Below are 11770 nucleotides of genomic sequence, written 5' to 3' on the forward strand. Positions count from 1 at the left end.
TGTTAAATACACTATTCTTTCTCATTTGAATAGGACCATCACCATTGTTACATTTAAAATTCTCATGTAGACTTGGATGTATTCTGGGTTCCTTAGCATGTCCTTTGAGCTAGTTTTCTATTCCTATTCCAATATTACACTAGTTTGATGACACCAAATTGATAGTATATTCTTCTGCATTAAAACAAACAAACAAACAAACAAACAAGCAAACACCCTTCATTACTTTTCTAAGAGCTTTGATAAATGAATGACAGGAAAGAGTAAGGACCCTCCACGCTCTGTCATCGTAGATTGTAGGAGCCATAAAAGCCTGGATCAGCCTGTAGCCACCTTCCTGGGTGTCAGTGGAAGCAACTGTCTGTAGGTAGTGAATTAAAGATCATTTATTTATTTATTTTTTAATGTTTATTTATCTTTGAGAGAGAGAGAGAGAGAGAGAGACAGAGCGTGAGTGGAGGAGGGGCAGAGAGAGAGAGAGAGAGGGAGACACAGAATCTGAAGCAGGCTCCAGGCTCTGAGCTGTCAGCACAGAGCCCGATGCGGGGCTCAAACTCATGGACCGTGAGATCACGACCTGAGCCGAAGTCAGACGCTTACCCAACTGAGAGCCACCCAGGCGCCCCAGATATCATTTAAAAAGTGGAGAACTAGCTTCTTGCCATTTCAGTCTCTTCAGCAGGAGGTGAGAACAATAAAAGGGGGAAAGAACAGCTATGGAGCAACCAGTCAACTGTACCCACCCTCCTACAAAATGATGAACACCAACTCTACTTACCTGCTGGACTCAGAGTAAGACAATGATGGGGATTGTCATCACAGAACAGAAGTATAAATCTATAAGCCTATAAGAGTAACACGCTGATAGGGGCACCTGGGTGGCTCAGTCGGTTAAGAGACCGACTCCTGGTTTCAGCTCACGTCATGATCTCTCAGTTTTGTGAGTTTGAGCCCCATGTCCAGCTCTGTGCTGATAGCTCAGAGACTGGAGCCTGATTTGGATTCTGTATCTCCCTCTCTCTCTGCCCTTTCCCCGCTCACACTCTGTCTCTGTCTCTCTCAAAAATAAATAAAACATTTTTAAAAAGATATAAAAGTAAAAACCAGGGGCGCCTGGCTGGCTCAATCAATAGAATATGAGACCCTTGATCTAAGGGTCGTGAGTTCAAGCCCCACATGGGGTGTGGAGCCTACTTTAAGAAAAAAAAAAAAAAGTAAGAACCAGAACTAAGAAAAACAGCGAAATCAACTAAAAATTGGGTGTGGAGGGGATGAAAGGAAGTGGAAATATTCTAATTTTGTCATTGCTCATAGTGAAGAATGATCACACACACCCACACACACACAACAAAAAGAAATATAGACCATATTGTGAAATATAATTTCAAAAGAAGCAATAAAAACAGAAAGTATAACATTAAAATGTTGATAAAACTAAGGGAAAATATATCTGTCATAGAAATGAATTTAAATGTGCTTATTCTACATTTTTTTAAAGCAATTATCACATCAGATCACACAGTAAAACGCAACTATTTTCTGGAAATAGTAGAAACATGTTAAAACAAATGGATGCAGAAGGTTTGCAAATGAGAAGATGGGCCAAGGCATGTGAGACCAGTTGAAAGAAAAAGAAAGCAGGGCTTCAATTTTAATATACAACAAAGTTGAATTTAGGACAATAAGCCATAAACAGGATAAAGAGAGATACTTGATGAGAATAAAAGATATATATATATATATATATATATATATATATATATATATATATACACACACACGAATGATCTAATAACACCCATGATATTCTACATACCAAATAATATAGCATCACAATTTTTTCTCAATAGAAATGTCTTTATATATATATATATAATTCATTGTCAAGTTAGCTATTTATATATATAATTCACTTGTCAAGCCAAGTGTGCTCTTGGCTTTGGGAGTGGATTCCCATGATTCATCACCTACATGCAACACCCAGTGCTCATCCCAACAAGTCCCCTCCTCAATGTCCATCACCCATTTTCCCACCCACCCCACCCCATCAAGTCTTAGTTTGTTCTCTGAATTTAAGAGTCTCTTATGGTTTACCTCCCTTCTGTTTTTAACTATTTTTTCCCTTCCCTTTCCCCATGGTCTTCTGTTAAGTTTCTCAACTTCCACATATGAGTGAAAACATGACATCTGTCTTTCCCTGACTGACTGTATTTCACTTAGCATAATACCCTCAAGTTCCATCCACATTGTTGCAAATGGCAAGACTTCATTCTTTTTTGTTGCTGAGTAGTAGTCCATCATTTTTTATCGTTTTTTACTACATCATTTTAATCCATTCATCCGTTGATGGACATTTGGGCTCTTTCCATAATTTGGCTATTGTTGATAGCGCTGCTATAAACATGGGGGTACATGTGCCCCTATGAATCAGCACTCCTGTATCCTTTGGATAAATTCCTAGTAGTGCTATTGCTGGGTCATAGGGTGATTCTATTTTTCATTCTTTGAAGAACCTCCACTCTGTTTACCAGAATGGCTGCACCAGTTTGCATTCCCATCAACAATGCAAGAGGGTTCCCCTTTCTCCACATCCTCCCCAACATCTGTTGTTTCTTGAGTTGTTCATTTTAGCCACTCTGAGCAGTGTGAGGTAGTTTTGATTTGTATTTCCCTGGTGATGAGTGATGTTGAGCATTTTTTCATGTGTCTGTTAGCTATCTGGATGTCTTCTTTGGAAAAGTGTCTATTCATGTCTTCTGCCCATTTCTTTACTGGATTATTTGTTTTTTTGTGTGTGTTGAGTTTGGTAAATTCTTTTTTCTAATTTTTTAAAATTTCTATTTATTTTTGAAGGAGAGAGAGAGACAGAACATGAGTGGGGGAGGAGCAGAGAGACAGGGAGACACAGAATCCGAAGCAGGTTCCAGGCTCCAAGCTGTCAGCACAGAGCCTGATGCGGGGCTCGAACCCACAAACTGTGAGATCATGACCTGAGCCGAAGCCAGACGCTCAACCGACTGAGCCACCCAGGCGCCCCGGTAAATTCTTTTCAGATTTTGGATACTAACCCTTTATCCGATATGTCATTTGCAAATATCTTCTCCAATTCTGTTGGCTGCCTTTTAGTTTTGTTGATTGTTTCCTTGGCAGTGCAGAAGCTTTTTATCTTGATGAGGTCCCAGTAGTTCATTTTTGCTTTTATTTCCCTTGTCTTCAGAGACATGTCAAGTAAGAAGTTGCTATGGCCGAGGTCAAAGAGATTGTTGCCTGTTTTCTCTTCTAGGATTTTAATGGTCTCCTGTCTCACATTTAGGTCTTTCATCCATTTTGAATTTGTTTTTGTGTATGGTGTAAGAAAGTGGTCCAGGTTCATTCTTCTGCATGTTGCTGTCCAGTTCTCCCAGCACCATTAGCTAAAGAGACTGTCTTTTTTCCATTGGATACTCTTTCCTACTTTGTTAAAGATTAGTTGGCCATACATTTGTGGGTCCAGTTCTGGGTTCTCTATGTGATTCCATTGGTCTATATGTCTGTTTTTGTGCCAATACCATGCTATCTTGATGATTATAGCTTTGTAGTAGAGGCTAACGTCCAGGATTGTATAGCATCACAACTTAAACAGCAAAACCACTGAACATTAGGAGAAATACACAAATATTGATCTGTACTAAGAGATTTTTAAAAAGTTTTTATTTATTTCTTTATTTAGAGAGATAGAGTGAGCAGGGGAGAGGTAGAGAGAGAGAGAGAGAATCCCACGCAGAATCCCAGGCAGGCTTTGTGCTATTAGAGTGGAGCCAGACGAGGGGTTCAATCCCATGAACTGTGAGATAATGACCTGAACCAGAACGAAAAGTCAGATGCTCAACTGACTGAACCACCCAGGCATTCCTGTACTAAGAGATTTTAATTTACCCCTCTTGGCTATGGTAGATTCAATGGGTAAAAATAAATAAAAATTTAGAGCTGTCCTGTCTAATACAGTAGCCACTAGCCACATATGGCTATGTAAGTTTAAATTAATTAAAGTGAAATAAAACTGAATATTCAGTTAGTCACAACTAGCCATATTTCAAGTACTCTCTAGTCACATGTGGCTAGTGACCACTATATTAGACAGCACAGATGGAAAGTACTATTAGACACATTGTGTAGAGGATCTATTTCATGTAATTAATGAGTCATCGTATCTATCACAAAATGGTAAAAGTCACACAGAGCCAAAATGGAAGGAAAACATTCTCTGACAATAGGCCCATCAAAATCGCTATTTCAGAATATCTAGAAAATAATCATATCAAATCCAACAGAGTCCAGCCATCTCAACTGCTAAAGAAATTTAAGAGTCATTAGTGATAATGGTGAAATTCTAAAGTCTTCCCAGTTATGCCAGGAACTGGGTGCTCTATTAATCCAATTGTAATTGCTTCTGAAGTGCTAGCACAGGCAGCTAGACAGGAAATTGAAATAAACAGTGTAGATATGAGAAATGAGCGGCAAGCTGGTCATCTTTTGAAAATGATATGATCCTTCACCTAAAAAACCCAAGAGAATTTACAGAGAAACAGAACTCCTTATCAAGTTCTTTGACTTGGCAAGATATAAGATAAATATACTCATCAAGATCTTATGAAGAATCAACAGGTAAAATTAAAAAAAAATTTTAATGTGTATTTATTTTTGAAGGAGAGAGTGAGACAGAACATGAACAGGAGAAGAGCAGAGAGAGAGGGAGACACAGAATCCGAAGCAGGCTCCAGGCTCTGAGCTGTCAGCACAGAGCCCGACGCGGGGCTCGAACTCACGAACTGTGAGATCATGACCTGAGCTGAAGTTGGATGCTTAACCGACTGAGCCACCCAGGCTCCGCAACAGGTAAAATTAGATGTGTATTTGAAACAATACACAGTGTCATTCCAGATGGATCTAATATGATTTTTAAGGTAATTTATGTATGAACAAAAAATATTTTCCATTATAATTTTGGATTGGGTGTTTTTTAATGTAAGAAAGTTATTGATTTTTTTTTATATTCATTGTACAACCCAATCCAAGCGGGGACAATTTTGCTTTCCCTCCTGGGGGCACTTGGCAAGGTCTGGAGACATTTGTTCATCCTGATTGGGGGAGAGGGGTGTTCCTGGCATCGGGTGAATGGAAGGCGGATCAGTAGTGCTGAAATTGAAAATCTGTGGTGTAACTCGACACCTTAATGAGTTATCATATTGTTTCTAACAGTGTTTCCAGTTCATTTTGGATTTCCCAGGGATGCAATCCCACTAATCGCAAAAAATAAGGATATATCCTTTCCAGTATTTATACCTCTTATTTGGTTCTGTTTTGTAATTGCATTTGGCTGGCACTCTCACACCCGTGTTTGCACTGAGCAGCTGAACTCTACTTCTCTGTTTGGGAATTCTGTCCTTGTGAGGGCCCACTTCCTACCATTAAGGACCTAACGGCTAGATTACTTGCTTTCCCTGAAACCTAGCATGCAGGTGTCTGACTGAACTCACACTGAGACTTTATAAAGACATCAAGAAGGGGTCAGTGCTCACTTTGATGACTTTGGCACTGAACCAGGCTGTCCCTAGGCAAACTTGGCGATGATTCTCCTTTCATTGTTTCCTTGGGTTCTGACCCATTTTCTAAACTTGGTACTTTAGCTTTCTCAGCTGCCCCATGTCCTATGAATGAACTCCTTTTCTTTTTTGTTGTCAACCCAAATTGGTTTCCTTCGCAACCAAGAACCCGACTATTAGAATGTTAAATAATAATTGTGATAGCAGGTGCCATTGTCTTGCTCCTGACTTCGCTGGAAATAGTCTCTTGTTTGCACACATTCATTAATTCATTCACAAAATGAATATTGAAGTCCACACATTCATTCCTTTACCTCCAGTTCCAATCCAATGATCACATGGGCCATTCTAGTTTCCGCTTTCCTGCTTGTGTAAATCCCTTCTCTGAAAAACGGGAAACCTGTTTCCCATTATCCATCATATGTGTACTTATTTTGTCAGTCCCTCTGAGTGTAACTAGCTCTCCCTCTCAGCCACCATTCCTCCTTATTGGCTCTGCTTTCGGGGCTGGGATGTTCCCACCCTCCTCCACCAAGGACTCCCTCTCATTCTGCTGGGTCATTCCAGAGAGTAAACACATGCAAATGCCCTCCTCATCTTGCTCAGGTTCTGACATTCCCCCATGACATTCTTCTTCTTCTTCTTTTTAATGTTTACTTATTTGTGAGAGAGAGCATGAGCAGGGGAGGGACAGAGATAGATGGGGACAGAGGATCTGACGTGGGCTCTGCACGGACAGCAGCAAACCTGATGTGGGGGCTTGAACTTACAAACCATGAGATCATGACCTGAGCCCAAGTCAGACGCTCAACCGACTGAGCCACCCAGGCACCCCTCCTCTATGACATTCTTGAGTAGACACCCTCTTCACTGGGTTTGAGACACCTCATTCTAGGTCACCACTCTACACAGGTATCCGTCTTGCACCTGAGCCCTCCTGATCAGAAGAGAAAGACAAAAGAAGAGACAGGAAAGGAAGGAGGGACAGGGCGGGGGAAGGAGAAGATGAATTTTCAATATATTTTGAATGCAGAGCCGAGGGGATTTCCAGCTGGATGTAGGGTGAATGAGGAAAGGAGACAAAGATAACTCTGAGGACTTTGCCCTGAACAGATGGAGTTAAGCTCTCCCGAGATGGGGAAGGCTGTGGGAAGAGCAGACATGGAGCAGAAATCTAGACTAAGGTTTGGGCATGATGAGTTTAAGAGACATATTAGATACCCCAAGCAGGCAAGTAAATTGAGGAACCTGGAGCTTTGGTGAGAGGGTCAGAAGGGAGATACACATTTGGGAGTTACCAGGATTTTGTCGTCTTTAAAGACTTCAGACTGGAATAAATTGCTTTGGGAATGAGTAAAGATGGCAGAGAAGTGGCCCAAGACGTAGGTCTTGGGGTAGGCTGCCAATGCAGTGTTTTACAAGGAAGCATTTAACTTGTCTTTGGTTTTATGTGACCTGAGAGATTGGTAAGTAGAACTCTCAAGGTTTTGTTTGTTTAATTTTTTTTAACGTTTATTTATTTTTGAGACAGAGAGAGACAGAGCATGAAAGGGGGAGGGTCAGAGAGAGGGAGACACAGAACCTGAAGCAGGCTCCAGGCTCTGAGCTGTCAGCACAGAGCCTGTCGTGGGGCTTGAACTCACGAACCATGAGATCACGACCTGAGCTGAAGTCAGACGCTCAACCGACTGAGCCACCCAGGCGCCCCTCAAGGTTTTTTTTAAGTTCATGTATTATTTTTAGTAATCTCTACATCCAATGTCGGGCTTGAACTCCCGACCCTGAGATGGAGTCCCATGCTCTTCTGATTGAGTCAGCTAGGCGCCCAAGTAGAATTCTAAATTAAAGGAAATAATCCTATGTAAGGGGATTATTGTTGGGAAAGGTATCTGAAAATTAGGAGATCTATCTGGTCATGGTGTGTGTGTGTGTGTGTTTGTATAATATTTATTTAATTATATAAAAGAAACTGGAGGTTTCTTTTATTTATTTATTTTTATTTGAGAGGAAAAGAGAGGAAGAGAGAGAGAAGAGAGAGAGAAGAAGAGAGAGGGAGCACAAGTAGAGGAGAGGGGCAGAGGGAGAGAGAGAGAGAGAGAGAGAGAGAGAGAGAGAATCCTAAACACGTTCCACGCTCGGTGCAGAGCTCAACATGGGGCTCAATCCCACTACCCTGGGATCATGACTTGAGCTGAAACCAAGAGTTGGGTGCTCAACTGACTGAGCCACCCAGGCGCCCAGTACTGGAGGTTTCTATTGCTTGTTATCTATGTGTCTGTAGTTTTCCATTATTGTGTTACCATATTCAATTTTTATATTATGCAGTGCTGACTCTATAAAGATAATTTGGGAGTTTTACTTTAAAAAACCATTTTTTTAATGTTTATTTTTGAGAGAGAGAGAGAGACAGACCGTGAGTGGGGGAGGGGCAGAGAGTGAGGGAGACAGAATTTGAAGCAGGCTCCAGGCTCTGAGCTGACAGTAGAGAGTCTGACAGGTGGCTCGAACCCATAAACCATGAGATCATGACCTGAGCTGAAGTTGTATGCTTAACCAGCTGAGCCGCCCAGGTGCCCCAGGAAGTTTTAATTTTTATCTTTAGTTTACATGGAATCAGAATCGTCTGTCTGTTGATAGTTTAAAATAATATGCTTCTGTCCATTTATTTCCAAAGAATTTTTTTAAATGTTTATTTATTTTTGAAAGAGACAGAGAAACGGAGCATGAGTAGAGGAGGGGTAGAGGGAGAGGGAGACACAGAATCTGCAGCAGGCTTCAGGCTCCCAGCTGTCAGCACGGAGCCCGACGCGGGGCTGGAACTCATGGGCTGCAAGATCATGACCTGAGCCAAAGTCAGATGCTTAACCCACTGAGCCACCCAGGTGCCCCTCTGTCAGTTTATTTCATCGCGACCAATCTATTTAACATGTTCATCTCTTCCTGGGAATATTTTTGCAACTTAGGTTTCTGAAAAATCATCCATTCATCCCACGTGTTTTACTTATTAGCAAGGAGCTGAACAGAGTTCTCTAATGTGGTTCCTCCAGAGCTGTCACCGTCCCTCTCATTATTTTCACCCTTTGGCTCTTTCCCCCGCATCCTGTGTGATTTTCCTGAACTTGGAAACCATGCCACTCGTGTTTATTTTCTGTGTGCGGAGTCTTGTATTTTATCCTTCTAAGTCCCATTTTAATTTTTCATTGTCATCATTTTCTCCTTAATAGTTTGCCCTCGATTTACCAGTTCCATTTGCATTTTTCTTTCTTTTTTTTCCCAAGTTTTATTTCTATTTATCTTGAGAGAGAGAGCGCGCGCCTATGCACCTGCTCGAGCAGGGGAGAGGCAGAGAGAGAGAGAGAGAGAGACAGAGAGAGACAGAGAGAGACAGAGTGAGGGAGAAATCCCAAGCAGGCTCTTCACCGGCAGCGCACAGCCTGACACGAGGCTCATTCTCACTAACTGTGAGATCATGACCTAAGGTGAAGTCAGATGCTTCACCCCCTGAGCCACCCAGGTGCCCCTGTATTCTGCTTTCTTATCATTGCTCATATAAGTTTTCTTCAATTTCCATATAAGTGGAAGCTGCTAGAGCCTACCATTGTTTTGCTTCCTGCAGTTAATAAATTAAAATACTCCTTTATAAATAAATAAATACTCTTTAACAAAATCTTTTATTTTTAAGTAATCTCTTCATCTAATGTGGGGCTCGAACTCACAACCCTGAGATCAAGAGTCACATACTCCACCGACGGGGCCAGGCGAGCACCCCTCTTTATAATTTTTTCATTCTCTTTTCTTTTTCTCTTTTATTATTTGTCAAAATTGTGTTGGAAGAGAGAGCTGGAGCGTTTTTTAGGCATCTAAATTGGGAATCCTAGGAATTCACTCCATGGTTTACGGGCCAAGCGTGCTGAGCGCACTTTGTCCGGCAGGGGGCACACTTGGACTTTGATTGCTTCCCTGCCTCAGGTTCAACAAGATCCGTGGCTGAGAAATGAAGTTTTTGCTTCATGAGTCAGGGCATCTATTTTCCCAGCAGATGCAAAATCAAACCCCTACAATAGAAAGGCAGGGACAGAAAATGAGGTAGCAGACGTGTGGTAAAGGACAGTAGTGGGGCAGGCATACATGCTGACAACTGGGACCTGAGCTTTGGCCCCAGTTCCACTGAGACCACGGCACTGGCTGGGAGAATGTCGCCAATTAAGGCCCTGCAGATTCCGTTCAGCCCTAGCTGATCTGTCATATGGGAATGCCAGATAATCAATACGTTCAAGAAAGGGTGGACATTCAGATTATTGGAAGAGATGTCCGAATTTTTTTTAGTGTTCATTCATTTTTGAGAGAGGGAGAGAGAAAGAGAGAGAGAGCACGTGAGCAGGAGAGGTACACAGGATCCAAATCCGGCTCTGCACTGACAGCAGAGAGCCCGAAATGGATCTCGAACTCATGAACTGTGAGATCACGACATGGGCTGAAGTCAGATGCTTAACTGCCTGAGCCACCCAGGCGCCTTGAGATCTCCAAATGTTAAACTGCGACCAATGAATTAAAACTGTTTCAGGGGGCACCCCAGGGGGGGGCTCAGTTGGTTAAGCATCTGACTCTTGATTTGGGCTCAGGTCATGTTCTCATGGTTTGTGGGATTCAGCCCTGATAGCTGGGAGCCTGCTTGGGATTCTCTCTCTCTCTTTCTCTCTGCCCCTCCCCCCCATCCCCCACACTCTCTCTTTCTCTCTCAAAATAATTAATTAACTTTTTTTTTTTTAAGCATGAACATATGTCAGTGTCTTTCCCAGAAGTCCATGGAAGGCTTATGAACTGTGAAAGTGAAGTCAAGTTTCACAGGAAGGTGCTGGCAGCTTCAGGGGTTGAGGCAGAGCAGGTAAGCGGGCGTGGGCACGATGGTTAGCAGAGAGGGGATGTTAGACCTTTTGAGTACGTGTAAGATCAGCCCAGTTCAAACTGGCCTAATGGAGGGGGGAAAAAAGTATTAACTCACTACAATTCTCCCAATTCCAACGTCTTTTTCCTTACACATCCAGGAAATTCTCGGACACTCATTGAGCGTCTTACAGTTCAACTTAACTCTGACATTGGCTACCTGGAAACAGCCTAGGATCCCACAGGTTAAGGGCTCAGTCCCACAAGACCACCCCCTTCCCCTAGATGCCAGTCAAGGGTCCCAGCTTGTCACCTGTGCTTCTGACCCACTGGCTGTAGATCAGAGGCTCCCAAGACCCCTTCCTTGGGTTCAGTTAATTGGTTAGAGCAGCTCACACACTCAGAAAACCTGTTTACTCACTAGGTTACCAATTTATTACAAAGAATATCGAAGGCTAGGAATCAATAGCCAGATAAGAGGTACATAGGGTGATGTCCTGAACAAAGGAGCTTCTGTGCCTGTGAGTTTGGGACCCTGCACGGTGGCACACGGATGTGTTTTGGTTCATGCATCTGAAAGCTCTCTCTGGACCTTGTCCTTTTGGGTTTTTACGGAGGCTTCATTATATAGGCTTGAATGCTTAAATCATTGGCCACTGGTGTTTGAACTCAACCTCCAGCCTCTCTCCCTTCCCTGGAAGTCAACATGCTCGGACCGAAAGTCCCAGCATTCCTTTTGTTGTTGTTGTTGTTAATATTTCTTTTTTTTTTTTTGCGGGGGGGGGGGGGCGGAGAGGGAAAGAGAGAGAGAGAGAGAGGGAGAGAGAGAGAGAGAGACAGAGAACAAGTGGGGGAGGGGCAGAGAGAGGGGGAGACAGAGCCGTGAGACCATAACCTGAGCAGAAGTCAGATGCTTAACTGACTGAACCACCCAGGTGCCCCCAGAAAGTTCCAACATCCTAAGAGCAAGGTTGTTTCCCCTGGCAACCAGTTCCGCCCCTTAGGTGCTTTCCAAGTTACCTCATTAGCATAACAAAAGAAACCTTAATCTGCTCTCCTCACTAAGGAAATTCTCCAAGGGTTTTAGGACATTTCTGCCGGGAACTGGGACAGTGACCAAATATATATTTCTTATTATAAATCACAGTAACACACTCTGCTGGCTGAAAGGTTTTGAAATACACTGGCCTGTGGCACAGAGGGTTCTAGAGCTTGGTCGATGTCACCGAAATCCTTTAAAAAAATTTGCTACCCCTGTAGCTCTGCTCTCCTCTGTTGGCTTTGTTCTCAGGCAGGCTGTAGCC

At 42.7% G+C, this 11770-nt stretch overlaps 1 long non-coding RNA gene across 1 annotated transcript; it reads left to right on the forward strand.

Moving 5' to 3' along the window:
- Positions 1–2086: 2086 nt before the first annotated feature.
- On the forward strand, positions 2087–11556 carry LOC144614701 (uncharacterized). The gene is made up of 3 exons (XR_013552707.2): positions 2087–3038; positions 4687–4875; positions 10354–11556. It is a non-coding gene; the product is annotated as an uncharacterized LOC144614701 (long non-coding RNA).
- The last annotated feature ends 214 nt before the right edge of the window (positions 11557–11770 follow it).

Source organism: Panthera onca, chromosome E2, assembly GCF_046562875.1.
Source record: "Panthera onca isolate mPanOnc1 chromosome E2, mPanOnc1 haplotype 2, whole genome shotgun sequence".
Taxonomy (NCBI): Eukaryota; Metazoa; Chordata; class Mammalia; order Carnivora; family Felidae; genus Panthera; species Panthera onca.